We start from the raw sequence: 19,585 nt of genomic DNA on the forward strand, positions 1-19,585 counted from the left end.
TTTATATTTAGTAAGAACGAGTTGAATTAATAGAACTAGTTTAGTTTTAGTTGAACTAGTTTAGTTTTAGTTGAACTAGTTTAGTAAGTATATTAATAACTAGTTGAACTACTTTATTTTTAGAAAGAACTATTTTTTCTATTTATAGTAAGTTTATATTTAGTAAGAACTAGTTGAATTAATAGAACTAGTTTAGTTTTAGTTGAACTAGTTTAGTAAGTAAATTAATAACTAGTTGAACTACTTTATTTTTAGAAAGAACTAGTTTTTTTCTATTTATAGTAACTTTATATTTAGTAAGAACTAGTTGAATTAATAGAACTAGTTGAACATGTCATATTTGTTGTTATTCTTTAGTTTAAGCAATTATTTCATGTTTTGGTTACACCTCCGAGTGGCCTATGTTTTGCCGGAGTGTTGATTAATTTCCGTTCCGGCAAATTTCAGGCGCTCGATATGTCCTTTTTTAGCAAAGGTCATGCCGGATTTTTCCGTGAATTCTGGCATGACTTGTGCTAGAATATGTACAAGTTTAATCTTAGAATTATGAACGTAGGAAATGTCGTACTCAGACGACGACAGTCTCCCGGGGGAGTGCAGCTGGTGCCACGATGATCGAGGTATGTGCGACAGGTTCGTTGAGCTGGATGAAGATCGACGCTTCAGCATTAAGCTCGAGGAGACCTTCGATGTTGAAACAGTACGCAACAACGACAAGTGTTTTTTTCGTAATTAAGCATGACTTCAACTATTTCAACGTCTAATTTTTTCATCTTTTACAATTCGACTAGCTTATCCCATGCCATGCAAGACGCTATGTCTTGGAGAGGATGGGTTTTGAAGACCATCAAATTTTGAAACAAAGAAAATACACCTAAGGACCCATCATGATATGGATTTTGAAGTAAATCTGTGCAATTCTCAGAGCGTAACCCATTTTGGTTGCCAAAATTGGGAAGCACTTTGCAAAATGTATGGTTTTTATGAGGGTGATTGTCACCATGGATCTTGGTGATCCTGACATCGAGCAAGATAATATGGACATTTGGGTCCTCGTTGATACGCTTCCGATTGTACCGCTATGTGAGTTTCTCAAACATAGTTATTAACTAATTTATATTGTTTATTTCAAAATAGTTGACAACTTATTTTCATTGACAGCTTATTTTGATTCTTCAAAGACTGTGCGGAAGATGGTAGACAAAACCCACTACACCGATGGCTCCAAATTAACTTATAAGGAGAAAAATCATCTGGTCGCATTTTGTACTCTTCTTGAGGATTACAAAAACTATTATCGAACTCCTCCAAATTATGGTGAATACGTGCCACTAGTGCACGTGTTGAACGACGGTAACTTCTCTGGAGATACCCTGGTAAGATTTTTTACTATTACGACATCCGTGCATCTTTTGCATACTTCTAAAACTAGTACATCATTGCTAACTACGAAGTTATTACTATGTTTTTCAACCGAAACTCCCAATGGATTGTGTGCCTTATCTGATGTATCTGAATGGTCGCCTTACAATTCTGAACATACTGCCAGGTAAATCTAGGGAGCTCACCTGTGCATATCGGATTTCTAAAACCGGTGAACACATGTTCATCAAAGAATGGAAGAAATGTATGGACATTCGCAAGGAGCTTCTTGGAAGTAACATTCAGCGAAAGGCAAGAATTGGAGACATGCTAATCTCCATTCTCCATAATGGAGAGTCAGGGGCTATCTTGTTTTTTGCTATTTTACCTTAGAAAATGTAGTAGGTCTTAATCGAATGTATTAGGTCCTATGAGGTAAAATATGTTTATTATGTGGTAATGTGTTAGAGTTGATAATGAGGAGTACTTGTGATTACGACTAGTGACCAATTTGCTAAGTTGATCTTGAGGAGGTGTTATATGACAATGATGTATTATGATGATAAGTTGTTAATGATATGATGATGATGATGATATTATTATATCATTGGGTGAAAGAACCGCGGATTAGTTTCAAGTGGATGGACATCCACTTGAAACTAGTCCAGGTTCATTCACCCCGTGATGTAATAAATCATTATGATGTAAAAACAATCTCTAAATTCCCGTTGTATGAAAACTTGTGTAAAGGTGTATGAATACAACATGAAATAAAAAAGAAATAAAATACTAAATAATAGTAGTAGCGCGGGCAAGGAGAAGCGCTACTACTAATTACCAGTAGCGCTCTTCTGTAGAAGCGCTACTACTAAGTCAATTTAGCAGTAGCGTGGGTCTAGGCACGCTATTGCTAAGCTTTAGTTGTAGCACCTTATCAGTAGCGCTCTTGCCCGCGCTACTGATAGGCCTAAAACCCGCGCTGCTGCTAGGCTTTTCCCTAGTAGTGTTACGGGTCCAGGGATGACACTGATGCACAGAGACTAGACTGTTTGAGGTCTGGTCGCTACACACAATCAGGTCGTAGAAACTTTATTTTCTTGTTACGATGATTCTCCACTTCACTCTGAAATTCTTTGAACTTTTCAAATGTTTGAGACTTGTGTTTCATCAAGTAGATATACCCATACCTACTTAAATCATCTGTGAAGGTCAGAAAATAACGATACCCGCCGCGTGCTTCAACACTCATCGGACGCATACATTGGTATGTATTATTTCCAATAAGTCATTAGCTCCCTCATTGTTCCGAAGAACGGAGTTTGAGTCATCTTAACAATGAGGCATGGTTCGTAAGTATCAAATGATTCATAATCAAGTGGTTCCAAAAGTCCATCTGCATGGAGTTTCTTCATGCGCTTTACACCAATATGACCTAAACGGTAGTGCCACAAGTATGTTGCGCCATCATTATCAACTATGCATCTTTTGGCAGCAATATTATGAATATGTGTATCACCATGATCGAGATTCAACAAGAATAGACCATTTAGTAAGGGTGCATGACCATAAAAGATGTTACTCATAATAATAGAACAACCATTATTCTATGACTTAAATGAATAACCGTCTCGCAATAAACAAGATCCAGATATAATGTTCATGCTCAACGCTGGCACCAAATAACAATTATTGAGGTCTAAAACTAATCCCGAAGGTAGATGTAGAGGTAGCATGCCGATGGCAATCACATCAACCTTCGAACCATTCCCGGCGTGCATCATCACCTTGTCCTTAGCCAATCTTCATTTATTCCGTAGCTCCTGTTTCGAGTTACAAATATGAGCAACCAAACCAATATCAAATACACAGGCGCTACTACGAGCAATAGTAAGGAACACATCAATAACATCTATAGCAATTATACCTTTGTTCACTTTGACATCCTTCTTATCTGCCAAGTACTTGGGGTAGTTCCGCTTTGAGTGACCATTTCCCTTGTAGTAGAAGCACTCAGTTTCAGGCTTGGGTCCAGCTTTGGGCTTCTTCATGGGAGCGACAACATGCTTGTTGGTCTTCTTGAAGTACCCTTTCTTTCCCTTGGCCTTTTTCTTGAAACTGGTGGTCTTGTTAACCATCAACACTTGATGCTCTTTCCATATTTCTACCTCCGCTGATTTCAGCATTGCGAAGAGCTTGAGAATTGTTTTCATCATTCCTTGCATATTATAGTTCATCACGAAGCCTTTGTAGCTTGGTGGCAGTGACTAAAGAACTCTGTCAATATCACTCTCAACTGGAAGATCAATTCCCAGCTGAGTCAAGTGGCTGTGGTAGCCAGACATTCCGAGTATGTGTTCACTGACAGAAATGTTCTCCTCCATCTTACAACTAAAGAACTTTGTTGGAAACTTCATATCTCTCAACCCAGACATTAGCTTCAAATATCAACTTCAGCTCTTGCAACATCTCATATGCTCCATGGCGTTCAAAACACTTCTGAAGTCCCGTTTCCAAGTCATAAAGTATGGCACACTGAACTATCGAGTAGTCATCTGATCCAGCCTGCCAGACGTTCATAATGTCTGCATCAACTCCTGCTACTAGCACATCGGACGTGGACGGAGGAGGACTAGAACTAGAGGGAGTCCGTTTTGCTTGGCGAAGCCCTGTGGAATAGTTTCACCACCACCATCACCACACCGTCGTGCTGCTAGAACTCATCTACTACTTCCCCTCTCTTGCTGGATCGAGCTAAATGTGTGCTAAATGCAGAGGTGTCGTACGTTCAGTGCTTGATCGAAATGGACCGTGAAGGTGTACGGCTACATCAACCGCGTTGATAAACGTTTCCGCTTAGCGATCTACAAGGGTATGTAGATGTTCTTCCTCTCTCGTAGCTATGCATCTCCATGGATAGATCTTGCGAGTGCGTGGATCTCGTAGCAGGAGCTGAAGCAGATGTTATGAATGTCTGGCTGGCTCGATCTGATGACTACTCACTACAAGAAATATGCTAACTTGTGACCTTTTGTGAGTGACCCTAGAAGAAATGGTCGTAAATCTACGACCATTTCGAATTAATTGGCCGTGAGCTGTTTGGTAGGTTCCAAACCCCATAACATAATGATCATTTGGGTCAGAAAGGTCCTAATTTCCTTACACGAAATGACTGTAAAGCAGACAACATTGGTCTACTGCCTTATTTCTAGCCGATCACGACCAATCTAGATGGTCATGGCGTTGTAAAGGTGGATGCATTAATATGACTGGATTCTACCTCGTCATTTTTGCTTATGTGGCATGTTCATGTGTCAACTTTTCTCCTATGTGTCCTGTCCATGTGTTAAATTCCGCATACATGTCTGTATTGCACTTGTTTTGAATCTACTACTAACATGCGGGACCCACACATTAACCTATTGACCAAGGTCCAAATGAGACCGCCCATCCAATGACAGGTGGGACCCAACTGCTTATTCAATGACAGGTAGGACCTGCCATACCTCCCGGACTCACCAAGCCACAAATATTACGAACAAAAGCAACAGCAAGAGCACCAACGGGACTCGAACCCGCGCCACCTCGCTCTCCACTCGGGTTGCAAACCACCAGGCCACCAGCTGGCTAGTGATGAAACCGCAAATGTGACCTACTTAAGGTGTGGTAGCGGGTGGGATTGGGCCTCTGTGGGTTGAGGCCACATTTTTTTCTTTTGAAATTTTCGTCAACAGAGTCGGCCTTGTCTCATCCAGTAGTGGATGTGAGATGCCCTCATATTTCTCAACAAATCGACCCATAATGTTTCAGAAAATGCATTCGGCCCATAAAAAATAGGAAAATAACAGGTTTTCTATTATTGTCTAAAAGACAGGTTTTTTACTACATCTCTCTAAAGTGTCCCAAAAAAACTACATCTCTCTAAAAGAAGATTTTTCATTATGAAAATCTTGAAACAAGTTAAACAATAGAAAAATGTACGAATAGGAAAAATCATGAACTCATAAACCAATCTTGCTATATGGCTTAGCACTTAGAAAATGAAAAAATAATTTGACATGCAACCATTTTGTTAATTACACACAAAATGAGGTCTAATGTTTTTTAAATGGAGTGGTGACATTTAGCCAAAAAAATTGGTAATTTCATCATAAAAAAGCCCATTTTTCGCGCTTAGAAAATGAAAACAAAACTTTTTGTGCAAAAAATATTTGGTAGTTTCATCATTAAAAAACCCATTTTCATGTAATATTTTGTAAAATTGATTTGGTCCAAGTTTGCAACAAATATATGGTAGGTCCTTCACAAAAAAACTCTTTTTGGGCACTCGAAAAATGGAAAATTATTTTTTTGTCCAAAGAAAATGATAAGTTCCTTAGGAAACATTGTTTTTCATTCCGAGATGCACCCTTCTGCACAATATGAGATCATTAGAACACACTATGTCAGTAATGTGGCCATAAGATTGATCATTTGGCTTGAAATCCGTGAATCTTCACACATGATAGCTCGTTTTCGAGAACACTTTTTTAAAAGAATTACTCCCTCCGTCCCATAATATAAGAACGTTTTTTACACTAGTGTAGTGTTAAAAACGTTCTTATATTTTGGGACAGAGGGAGTACCATATTACAAGTATATTATTTTTCCTGGTAACTTGGTCAGATATAATGACACAATGCGAATGTTTTCCAAAATTTTTCCAATTTTCCATGCCCGTTTCAAAGTGCGGTCAAAACAACGAGCATGGCCGTTCTAAAGGAAATATGCCCTGGAGGCAATAATAAAGTTATTATTTATTTCCTTATATCATGGTAAATGTTTATTATTCATGCTAAAATTGTATTAGCCGGAAACTTAGTACATGTGTGAATACATAGACAAAACATAATGTCCCTAGTATATGCCTCTACTTGACTAGCTTGTTAATAAAAAATGGTTATGTTTCCTAATAATAGACATCTGTTGTCATTTGATGAACGGGATCACATCATTAGGAGAATGATGTGATGGACATGACCCATCCGTTAGCTTAGCATTATGATTGTTACAGTTTCATTGCTACTGCTATTTTCATGACTTTACATGTTCCTTAGACTATGAGATTATGCAACTCCTGAGTACCGGAAGAACACTTTATGTGCTACCAAACGTCACAATGTAAATGGGTGATTATAAAGGTGCTCTCCAGGTGTCTCCGAAGGTGTTTGTTGGGTTGGCATAGATCGATATTAGGATTTGTCACTCTGTGTTTTGGAGAGGTATCTCTGGGTCCTCTCGGTAATACTCATCACTATAAGCCTTGCAAGCATTGTGACTAATGAGTTAGTTGCGGGATGAAGTATTACGAAACGGGTAAAGAGACTTTCCGGTAACGAGATTGAACTAGGTATGATGACACTGACGATCAAATCTCGAGCAAGTAACATACAGATGACAAAGGGAACAACGTATGTTGTTACCCGGTTTGACCAATAAAGATCTTCGTAAATATGTAGGAGCCAATATGAGCATCCAGGTTCCGCAATTGGTTATTGATCAGAGATGTGTCTCGGTCATGTCTACATAGTTCTCGAACCCGTAGGGTCCGCACGCTTAACGTTCGATGACGATTTGTATTATGAGTTATGTGATTTGATGATCGAAGTTCGTTCGGAGTCCCGAAGGAGTCTCACAATGGTCGAGACATAAAGATCAATAAATTGGAAGTCTATATTCGGACATCGGAAAGGTTCCGAGTGATTCGGGTATTTTTCAGAGTACCGGAGAGTTACGGGAATTCGCCAGGGAAGTAATGGGCCTTAATGGGCCATACAAGAATGGAGAGAAGGGCCTCAAGGGGTGGCCGCGCGCCCCCCATGGGCTGGTCCAAATTGGACTAGGAGGGGGCGGCGCTCCCGTCCTTCCTTATCCCCTCTTCCTCCTTCCCTCCTTCTCCTACTAGGTGTTGGGTTCTACGGTAGGGTGCGTCGACTGCAAATTAAAATTCCTACGTGCAGAACAACCAAGAACATGCTACAGGAGATGGATAATAGATCGTTACCACTAGACGCGTAGTGCCGTGCAGCGGAAGTAGAGTTGAGGCAGCGTGTCCGCGTGGATCGTCTCCTCCTCGTCTGATCTCCCTTGAACAGCCGGTCGTCCGATCTCACGTACAAGTTCGCCGGAGCGGCGCAAGTGCACCGCCTCTAACAGTATCCGCACGTGCAGGAGGAACACCGTGCGGCGGACTGCTAGGTCCGATCACACAGTCGGCGGCGAGTGGAGGTGGCTATTCGCAACACATGCAAAACCTAGTCGCAGCGCCGAAGCGATCAACCACATGAGTGTGCCGCACCCCCACTTTATATAGGCGTCCGTCCCAGGCTCAGCACTTGGGCCTTGCACGGACCCTAAAGCCCAAAGTCTACTCAGTCACGTTCCTAGTCCAGTTCGGATCACATCCGACCAGTGTCCTATGAACCGACCTCGTAGGTTCCTTCCCTTAAGCGAGCGACCCCTTAGGTTCAAGTCGGCTTGGCAGAGTTCGGATTACCTCCGACCTGCATGGTTGGTAGCAGCCTCTAGCAAGGCATGCCGACCACCAAGCAGACTATGAAGCTGGTTAGGCGAACCTGTACAACGTGTCACACTTCTATTCCCTTTGCCACACTGTCGGTGTCAAAACCGGCGGATCTCGGGTAGGGGGTCCCGAACTGTGCGTCTAGGCGGATGGTAACAGGAGGCAAGGGACGCGATGTTTTAGCCAGGTTCGGGCCCTCTTGATGGAGGTAAAACCCTATGTCCTGCTTGATTAATATTGATGATGTGTGTTACAAGAGTAGATCTACCATGAGATCGAGGAGGCTAAACCCTAGAAGCTAGCCTATGGTATGATTGTTGTTCGTCCTACGGACTAAAACCATCTGGTTTATATAGACACGGAGAGGGCTAGGGTTACACAGAGTCGGTTACAATGGTAGGAGATCTACATATCCGTATCGCCAAGCTTGCCTTCCACGCCAAGGAAAGTCCCATCCGGACACGGGACGAAGTCTTCAATCTTGTATCTTCGTAGTCTTGGAGTCCGGCCGATGATAATAGTTCGGCTATCCGGACACCCCCTAGTCCAGGACTCCCTCAGTAGCCCCTGAACCAGGCTTCAATGACGATGAGTCCGGCGCGCATATTGTCTTCGGCGTTGCAAGGCGGGTTCCTCATCCGAATAATTTATAGAAGATTGTGAACACCAGGATAGTGTCCGGCTCTGCAAAATAATTTCCACATACCACCGTAGAGAGAATAATATTTACATAAGTTCAATCTGCTGACGTATTTCGTGGCGTGTCGTCACACCACTACCAAGCCTTTACTCGAATTGTTTTTATTGTACCACCTCAGCGCGTTTAGCAAAGCGGTTTCCTTGGCACGTCTTGTCGAAGCAGAGATTGTGTTCCCCTTATTCCGGGATTCCCATCAATACGGATGTGGGTAACCCAATCGCGCCATTGATTGCGGCGCTTGGGAGATAAGCGAGTTTTATCAGGCCGGTGGGGACACATGTTTTTGTCCGCCCATAGAAGGGGATAAAGATCCAACCCTTTTACCTGCGCCTTCTTCCTCCTTGGCTTATCCATCTCCGCGAACTCGAGCTCCAACGCCCAAGTCCGCACATCTCACCTCAACCTCCTCCAACTATGTCCGAAGCGGGAGGCAAGTGGATGGCCTCCTCCGTCACAGAGGGGCACATCCAGAAGCTGCGCAGCGCCGGATATTTGTCCAGAAACATCGCGCATCGGCTCCCCGACGAGGGAGAGCTCATCCCCACCCCCAGGCCCCATGAGAGGGTAGTATTTCTTACCCATTTCCTCCGCAGACTGGGCTTCCCGCTCCATCCCTTTGTCCGGGGGCTCATGTTCTACTATGGCCTGGATTTCCACGATCTGGCCCCAAATTTCATCCTCAACATCTCGACGTTTATCGTCGTGTGTGAGGCCTTCCTCTGCATCCAGCCCCACTTCAGCTTGTGGCTCAAGACCTTCAGTGTCAAGCCGAAGGTTGTGAAGGGCAGCCAAGCGGAGTGCGGAGGCGCCATGGTGGGCAGGATGTCCAACGTTACTTGGCTTGAGGGCACTTTCATGGAAACCATCAAGGGGTGGCAATCGGGGTGGTTCTACATCACCGAGCCGGGTGACCCTGAATGGGCAGCGGCCCCCGAATTCAGATCTGGCATCCCCACACAGCTCACCTCCTGGAAAGAGAGCGACTGGACTTGGGGTGATTCAGAGGAGCTGACCGGACTCCAAGCCTGCGTCCAAAAGCTGGTGGACAAGAAGCTCAAGCTTGTCAACATGGTCCAGGTCATGCTCATCCACCGGATCATCCCGTGCCAACGACGGGGCTTCAACATGTGGGAGTTCGATCCGGCGCAGCACCAGACTTTGAGCGGGCTCTTCGACACCACGTACGAAGATGTATGGAAGGTGTTGTTCAAGGGCGCCGAGGCTCCCGCATCCGCTACCGAAGATCGCAGATTCAGTTCGCAGCGTCCGGCTGACGAGGTAAGCGATTTTGTCCTTTACGGGACGCTTGTTTTCCATAGTTTGACTCTATGCTGGATCTAAACTCCCTTTCCTTTGACAGGGCTGGCTGGCGAAGACCGAGCGGACTATCTGTCCGGCCCAATTGCTAGAGGACCCAGCGGACGCCCGCCTAACGGGGCTGCTGGCTCCGGCACCGCACGTGGTGCCGGAGAAGAAGGCCAAGAAGAAGGCCACGGGGACTCGGAAGAGTTCCCGTTTTCAGGTGCTATCGGATGACGACTCCGAGGCCGACTCCTCTCACCAAGGTGAGGAGGAGAAGAAGAAAGCCTCTCCCCAGTGGGGGGAGACAAGAAAAGGAAGGCCTTCCCAACGAGGGAGGCCAAAGGGTCCAAGAAGGGAAAAACTCTTCCCCCGGACTGATCTGCCAACGCCAGTGATGACGACAAGGACTGGCCTCCAAGGGCCAAGCCCCTGGCGAGATCGTGAGTATCCGGACTCCCGAATAACTTCATGGTTTTTATTTTTTGCCACACAATGTCTTTCTAATGCCGCATACAACCCTGCAGTCCGCCCATGGGCGATCTTCCCGCTTCGTCGAGCGGGTCCTTAGGTGCGTCGGATATGGATTCTCTTCCGACCGCCTCCACCCCCCGTGACACGGACGATGCCAAGGTGGGATCCCGAGAAGGGACCCGCCAGGAGGAGGAGGCCCCGGAGGTGTCGCAGGACAACCTCCCGGACTTTGCACCGGACTCGGCTCCGGATCCCATAGTGGCTCCGGAGTCCGGCGGGCGGCCCCTTCGTAAGAAGGGCAAGACCGTGACACCAGCAGCCTCCGTCCAACCGGAGGCGCCGGATAGCTTGCTGGAGGCGCTCAATGGCGCCTCCATCGACGAGGAACACCGCACTGTTATGAGTGCGGTGATTCAGAAGGTGCAGCTTGCCAAGAGCGGGCTGACCGAAGCCTGCAGCAGCCTTCTAACAGGCTTTGAGGTAAGAATTTTGATATATGTAAAATAGTACCGCATAGACAGTAGCCCCTGATGCTCGGTTCGGTGTTCGGAAAGAAAAGCCGGACTGAGGATCTAAGAAGATATACGCAGGAGTCATAAAAAATATGTCAATATGGGATTGTAGGCTGCGCTGCTGACCTCTGCCGCACTCACTGCGGAGGTCAATACTTTGAAGGAAAGCCTCGAGCGGTCCGAGAATGAGCTCGGCCGTGCCAAGAAGCAGCTCGAGGACAAGGAAGGTGAGTAGCACCTTATTAAAATTGTACCTTGCAGAAAAGGATTTTGGTTGCAAAAAAATATGACAAGGATAACGTGGGTATTGCAGGGGCCACTAACAAGGTGGCGACCCTGAAAGAGGCGGTGGCCGCAGCCGAACGCAATGCGGCCGCGGAGCGCACCGAGCGAGAGAAGCAGGAGGCGCGGGTGGCGGAGGTACAACAAGAGCTCCAGGATCTCGTGAAAAACATGAGAGCCTGGAGCGTGACTCGAAGACTCGAGAGTCTGAGCTTGCAACGGCTCTTGAGAGTGCCAAAGCTGCTAAGGCCGAAGCCTACAAGGCCCTCCAGGAAATCGAGGCATTGAAGAAAATAGCAGCGGGTAAGGCATTTTTCAAGCAAAGTAAGCATGTGAGTGTTAATTACCTGTTGCTTACCTGAATTCGGAGCTCTCCAGGAGCGTTCGCAGATCTTCCTCGCAGCGTGTCCGATGCTGCCGCATTCTACCGGGCCGAGGAGGGGAGCTCGATGGAGAAGGTTTTCTGGTCTCAGTATGCTGAGGCCGGACATCCGGTGCCCCTTAGCGACCAGCTAAAGCAGCTGGTCGAGCTCCACAAGGCGGCCGAACAGGCCATGAAGGGCCTCATAGTTCGGCTGTGACCTAAGGAGGCCATGCCTGGGAGCTACTTCGGCCTGGTGCGGCGGCTGGTGGATGCGTTCCCGTGGGTTGAAGTCATCAAGCACTCCGCCTGTATTGAAGGTGCCCGTCGGGCCCTTGCCCGCGCAAAGGTGCACTGGGGCAAGATGGATGCCCAGAAGCTCGTGACGGACCCGCCACCGCAGGGCAAGGAGCATCGCACGCCCGAGATGTATTATAAGAGTGTGCTGAAGGGCGCCCGCACTATTGCAGGTGAGTGCTCCAAAGATGTAATATTTGAGTAGACTCGCATTTTGTTATCCTGTGCGCTGAAAACTTAGTTCATTTGCGCTAAGCAATGCATTTTAATTTAAATTATTACCTTCTGTGCGGCTGTTTATCAAATCTGAGAGATGGCAAGTCGTCGGCTTCAGCCCCCATGCCACGAGTGCTGGGGTGTTCGGGATAAATTTGAGCGCTCTTGTTCCCATATTTGGGTCCATCTAGGGAGGCGCTCAACACAACGAACAAGGCAACCGGACTTATAATGCTTGAACACTCTCACTTAGCCATAGAATTCTATAATTTTAAATTTCGGCGAAGCCCCTAGTCTTCGGAAGGCCGAATTTGGGGCGCTATCCATGCCTGGGCCGGACAAAGTCGGCTCCTCACTCTAAGCGGCATAAGTCTTTAAGGACTCGCAAAAAACCTCTTGAATAGCGACCAACTCTCGCCTCATCATGATGGTCAGTTTTAGCTTTCTCCACCGAGGCGCTCGCCCAGCTCAACCGGGGTGCAATCGCAGTGGTTCCCCCAGTGCTACCTTAGCCGATACAACGGAACGTAAGGTACCAAAACATGGGAGCCGAGCAAACCCAACTGTTGACCCAAGACATGATTCGGAGCCGATGCATATAATGCTATAAGTTCGGGGTGCCGCACTTGTGAAAGTGTTCGGACTTATCACACCATGATGCGGGAAACATAAGCCCCCGGTGTATTTAGCCGTACCAAAACGTACGGATGCGACATGTCACAAATGAACATATGTGTAAGAGAGAAATGCAATTGGAAGCAAAAAGGTGCTGCATTACTTATTCAAGAAAAACTGCTGTAAGTGCAGAACGATACAAATGGTGTGATAAGCAAGGGATGGGACTGTTAAACATGTCCCCCTCCAGGGGTAGGCTGCGGAGTGGTGCATAAAACAGATTTAATGCTCGTAATGGAGACCACCTGGATATTCGTTGTAGCCTTTATCCTTCCCTGGCTGTTGCATCGTGAGTTCGGCAGGTCTACTACCGGACAGGATCTCTGACGAACGGAGTCCTGTGGGTAAAAATAAAAAGAAAATAAAAAAAGAATGACACACTTGAGAGCCCCTGGTGTGGTTAAGCCGTATTCTGGGCCTATCGTGGCCGTGCCCCTCTCCCCATGCCCATGGTATCTTCAGAGCGTAATGGTGTACGCGAAGGACCTGTCTTGACGTTTTGCACGGGCTGGGGTTGGGGTCGCACTAGGCGTGCTCGGAATGTGCCAGGTGGTCTTGTTGTATGTTACTCCAGGCGCGTTTAGCCGTGTCCGGTCGCTTAACGGCCGGACTCGAGAATTGCCTTAAGAGGCTGCACTGTACTTCTGCCGCGAGAGCCGCTGTATGTTTCTCCGTTTGGAGAGAGCGTTCAGTGTTTCCGTTGACCGTGATGACTCCTCGAGGGCCTGGCATCTTGAGCTTGAGGTATGCGTAGTGCGGCATTGCGTTGAACTTTGCGAATGCGGTACGTCCGAGTAGAGCATGATAGCCGCTGCGGAACGGAACTATGTCAAAGATTAACTCCTCGCTTCGGAAGTTATCCGGGGATCCGAAGACCACTTCCAGTGTAACTAAGCCTGTACAATTGGCTTCTACACCTGGTATGACGCCTTTAAAGGTCGTCTTGGTAGGTTTAATCCTTGAGGGGTCTATGCCCATTTTGCGCACTGTGTCCTGATAAAGCAGGTTCAGGATGCTGCCGCCGTCCATCAGGACTCTGGTGAGGTGAAATCCATCGACGATTGGGTCTAGAACCAATGCGGCAAATCCGCCATGGCGGATGCTGGTGGGGTGGTCCCTTCGGTCAAAAGTGATCGGGCAGGAGGACCATGGATTGAACTTCGGGGCAACTGGCTCCATCGCGTATACATCCCTGAGTGCACGCTTCCGCTCCTTTTTGGGTATGTGCGTTGCGTATATCATGTTCACCATCCGCACCTGTGGGGGGAAACCCTTCTGTCCTCTATTGTTCGGCGGTCAGGTCTCTTCCTCGTCATCGCTGTGCAGCCCCTTGTCATTGTTTTTGGCAATTAACTTGCCTGCCTGTTTGAATACCCAACAGTCCCTGTTGGTGTGGTTGGCTGGCTTTTCGGGGGTGTCGTGTATCTGGCACGAGCGGTCGAGTATTCGGTCCAAATTGGATGGACCTGGAGTAGTTCTTTTGAATGGCTTTTTCCGCTGATCGGGTTTAGAGCCTCTGAATCCGGCATTGACTGCTGTATCCTCACTATTGTCACTGTTAATCCGGCGTTTGTTTTTGTTGCGACACGACCTGCCATTACGGTCCTTGATATCCGGACTGCCAGAATTTTTGCTGAGGTTGTTGCTGCGTGCTAGCCAGCTGTCGTCACTCGCGCACAAGCGGGTCATGAGTGATGTGAGGGCTGCCATAGATTCGGCTTTTCATGTCCCAGGTGCCGGGCAAGCCACTCGTCGCGGATGTTATGCTTGAAGGCCGCGAGGGCCTCCGCATCCAGACAGTCGACGATTTGGTTTTTCTTGGTTAAGAACCGTGTCCAGAATTGTCCGGCCGATTCGTCTGGCTGCTGAATTATATGGCTTAGGTCGTCAGCGTCTGGTGGTCGCACATACGTGCCTTGGAAGTTATCGAGGAATGCGGCTTCCAGGTCTTCCCAACTCCCAATTGACTCTGCTGGCAAGCTGTTAAGCCAATGCCGGGCTGGTCCTTTAAGCTTGAGTGGGAGATATTTGATGGCGTGAAGATCGTCACCATGGGCCATGTGGATGTGAAGGAGATAGTCTTCGATCCAAACCGCGAGGTCTGTTGTGCCATCGTAAGATTCAATATTCACGGGTTTAAACCCTTCGGGGATTTGATGATCCATTACTTTGTTTGTGAAGCATAATGTGTGTGCGGCGCCTCTGTACTGGGCGATATCACGACGGAGCTCGAAAGAGCTTTGTCTATTTTGTTCGTCCCGGCCGGACTTACTGTGTCCGGCGCGACGGTTGTCGTCACGTATCATGGGGCGCCCACGCGATCCATAGATCGATCTTGATTGTCTTGCCTTATCCTCCAATATATCTCACAAGTTCGGAGCGTTCCCCTGTGGCTTTGTGCTCTTCGAGTGATGCCGGGGTACGGTTCTAGTGAAGGGCCTAGGGGCCTCTCTGTTGCGACCACGGGGTGGTCGGTCAGCCGTATTGTCTACTGGTGATGCAGGTTCATATGCCTCCTCCTCTAATCGGGGGAGCAGCTTGCGTTTAGGGTAACTTTTGGAGGGGCGTTCGAGCTCATGCTCTTCGGCCGCGAGGACTTCAGTCCATCTGTCAGCTAGCAGATCTTGATCAGCTCTAAGCTGTTGCTGCTTTTTCTTGAGGCTGTTTGTCGTGGCCATAAGCCTGCGTTTAAAATGCTCTTGTTCGACGGGATCCTCAGGTACGACGAATTCGTCATCGTCGAGGCTTGCCTCGTCTCCAGAGGGAGGCATATAATCCTCTACCTCTTCTTCTGCCACTCTCTCATGAGGGCTGGCGTCTCCGTCCTCCTACGCTGAATCTTGCTGGAGTGGGTTGTCTTCGGCACTGTCCGGTGTGTTATTATCTCCGGTGCCGGAATCTTCATTCTTGCTGCGGCGGGATTTAGAGCGGCGCCGCTGACGCCGGCGCTTGGGCTGTTTCTTGGAGGGGTCATCCTCCACTGTTGCCTCGCCATTCCCATCCTTTGGGATATCCACCATGTATATGTCATATGATGAGGTGGCTTTCCAGTGCCCGGTAGGCGCTGGTTCTTGGTCATCTCCGGCATCGTCGTCCATACCGTCGATGTCTTCGGAGTCGTAGTCTAGCATATCGGTTAGATCGTCGACAGTGTCTACTAAGTGGTGGTGGGTGGGCTTTGAATTTCTTCGCCGTCCGCATCCCAACCGTCCTGAGCGCAGTCCGGCCAGGGTTCTCCTGATAACGAGAGATACTTTAGCGAACTCAAGATGTCGCCAAAAGGTGAGTGTTGAAAGATGTCCGCTGTGGTGAACTCCATGACCGGTGCCCAATCGGATTCGATTGGAGGGGGCGCGGGAGGTTCGGAGTCCGGCACCTCGGAGTCACGAGCTTCATGAGGGACAAGGTCAGTGTTCGGCTATATCGCCGTAGAGGTTGCAGCCCCCGAGGCGGTGTCTAGCCATCCGTCCTCGATCTGCGCAGCCGGCTCCGAATTGAAGATCGGAGCGGACTCGAGTGCGGCCTCCAGGGTACTGTCCGGCTGCAGAGCTAAATCATGCCCATCGTGATAGTGCGGCGCGCTTGGCTGTGGCCCGAACCCATCGAAGATCAAGTCCCAGCGGATGTCAGACGTGAAGTTCAAACTTCCAAATTTGACCTGACGGCCAGGGGCGTAGCTTTTGATCTGCTCTAGATGGCCAAGTGAATTGGCCCGCAGTGCAAAGCCGCCGAATACGAAGATCTGTCCGGGAAGGAAGGTCTCACCCTGGACTGCGTCGTTGTTGATGATCGAAGAGGCCATCGAGCCTATCGGTGACGACACAGAGGAACTCTCAATGAAAGCACCAATATCGGTGTCAAAACCGGCGGATCTCGGGTAGGGGGTCCCGAACTGTGCGTCTAGGCGGATGGTAACAGGAGGCAAGGGACACGATGTTTTACCCAGGTTCGGGGCCTCTTGATGGAGGTAAAACCCTACGCCCTTCTTGATTAATATTGATGATGTGTGTTACAAGAGTAGATCTACCACGAGATCAAGGAGGCTAAACCCTAGAAGCTAGCCTATGGTATGATTGTTGTTTGTCCTACGGACTAAAACCATCCGGTTTATATAGACACCGGAGAGGGCTAGGGTTACACAGAGTCGGTTACAATGGTAGGAGATCTACATATCCGTATCGCCAAGCTTGCCTTCCACGCCAAGGAAAGTCCCATCCAGACACGGGACGAAGTCTTCAATCTTGTATCTTCGTAGTCTTGGAGTCCGGCCGATGATAATAGTTCAGCTATCCGGACACCCCCTAGTCCAGGACTCCCTCAGACACGATATATGTTGTCGGGCTCAAGGCGAGATTGTCATCCTTGTGCTAGCCCGACCTCTTTCTCGTTCTAGTGATACCGACCACAAACCGGATTATCTCATAATCCCTGTCGCATGGCCATGATTATCCTGGTCGGATCACATGAGGGTCCCAGAGTATATCTCTCCTGATCGGAGGGGCAAATCCCATCTGGCTCGACCATATCTCGCAGCATGGGACTGGACATACCCGAAACCTACCTTTGTAAGTACCCAGTCACGGAGTAGCGTTTGGTCGGCCCAAAGCAAGTCTGTCACCATCCCGAGTACATGCGCCAACTCAGGTCTTAGGACATAGAACGTATGTTGTACTAGAGACTCACAGATGACATATCGCTGCGTATCATAGTTGGGTTTGTCCGACTCGGACCTTATCTCGACTTGGATCCGACTATGTCGAATCCGACCAGACCTTTCCAAGTCCATATTATCCGGTTAGCATCCAATGCTCCATGGCTAGTGAGACCAAGCCATCGATCGTGTCATATGCTAGTCTAGTCGGCTGCGTGTCCACACAACACTTTTGACTAGGGACCTTTTAGGAAAGTCATCATACAATGCATAGTCCCACAAACAAGTCACGTACTTGCTGATACACATCATTGATAATGTCCAAGGACTATCTTTATTCATAAACACATAGGAAATATCATCATACATGATTGCCTCTAGAGCATATCTCCAGCAGTCTCCCACTTGCACTAGAGTCTATCAAATAGACATCGAATGTCCATAGCTCTAACGTGCCCCTCATGCTTGGGTTGTGGAAGCAGTTTAGTGAACGGATCTGCAACATTTGCATCCATGTGAATCTTGCATAACTCTACATCACCATTCTTTACGATCTTTCGTATCAGGTGATATTTCCGATCTATGTGTCTGATCTTGTGGTGATTCCTCGGCTCCTTGGCTTGTGCGATGGCACCAGAATTATCACAATAAAGGTCCAACGGTTTCACCGAGGCTGGGAAAATACCAAGATCATCCAGAAAATGCCGGATCCAAACACCTTCCTTTGCAGCTTCACAAGCCGCCATGTATTCGGCTTCTGTGGTAGAATCGGCCACCGTATCCTGCTTGGAACTCATCCAGTGCACTGCTCCTCCATTCAGGACATACACGAATCCAGACTGTGATCGACAATCATCTCTGTCGGTTTGGAAACTAGCATCGACGTAACCCCTTACGACGAGCTCTTCCTCACCTCCATAAACTAGGAACATCTCTTTACTCCTTTTCAGGTACTTCAAAATAGTCTTTACCGCTGCCTAGTGACTCTCACCTGGGTTGGCCTGGTATCTACTTGTTAGGCTTATTGCAAAAGCAACATCAGGCCTTGTACATATCATGGCATACATGATGGATCCGATTGCCGAGGCATACGGAATCCTACTCATCCTGCTTCGCTCATTAGATGTCGAAGGACTCTGAGTCTCACTTAGCCTTATGCCATGTAAGAGTGGCAAGAACCCTTTCTTTGCCTCACTCATGTTGAACCGCTTCAACACTTTATCTATGTACGTGCTCTGGCTTAAGCCAAGCACCCTCCTCAATCTACCTCTATAGATTTTAATGCCTAAAATATAGACTGCCTCACCAAGGTCCTTCATCAAAAACTTGCCATTCAATGATTCCTTGACCAAGTTTAGCATCAAAAATTGTTCCCGATCAACAATATGTCATCCACATACAAGATCAAAAACACTATCGAGCTCCCACTTAACTTCTTGTATAAACAAGAGTCCTCTTTGCTATTGATGAAACCGAGACCAGTGACGACCTCATCAAAACGAATGTTCCAACTCCGAGATGCTTGCTTCAACCCATAAATGGATCTGAGCTTGCATACCTTACTAGTGCTAGTCGGATCGACAAAACCCTCGGGTTGTATCATATACATGTCCTCGGTTAAATTTCCATGAAGGAAAGCCATTTTGACATTCATCTGCCATATCTCGTAATCGAAATATGCAGCTATAGCTAGTATGATCCTCACCTATTTCAGCATCGCTACCAGCGAGTAAGTCTCGTCGTAGTCAATTTCTTGAACTTGTCCATAACATTTAGCGACAAGCCGAGCTTTGTGGATCTGAACATTTCCATCCACATCGGTTTTCTTCTTAAAGACCCATTTGCAACCAATGGCTGTTACGCCAGGCGGCGGATCAACCAAGTCCCAGACTTGATTCTCATCCATGGACTTGAACTCGAATCTCATGGCCTCCAGCCATGCCTCGGAATCTGGGCTCACCATCGCTTCCGCATATGTGGCCGGTTTGTCGCTTTCTAGCAACAATACATCGCGTATTCTGCGCAATCTTTCCGACCTCCGTGGTTCCAGTGCCGCTTCCACTACGGGTTCCCTGACTGACTCCGGTATGATCTCATCACTAGCCGAGCCGTCCCCGAGTGGTCCTCGAATTTCTTTGAGTCGGACCATCCTCCCACTGGCCTCCCGACTGAGAAACTCTTTCTCAAGGAAAACCCC

The sequence above is a fragment of the Triticum dicoccoides genome, chromosome 5B, assembly GCF_002162155.2.
Source record: "Triticum dicoccoides isolate Atlit2015 ecotype Zavitan chromosome 5B, WEW_v2.0, whole genome shotgun sequence".
Lineage (NCBI taxonomy): Eukaryota > Viridiplantae > Streptophyta > Magnoliopsida > Poales > Poaceae > Triticum > Triticum dicoccoides.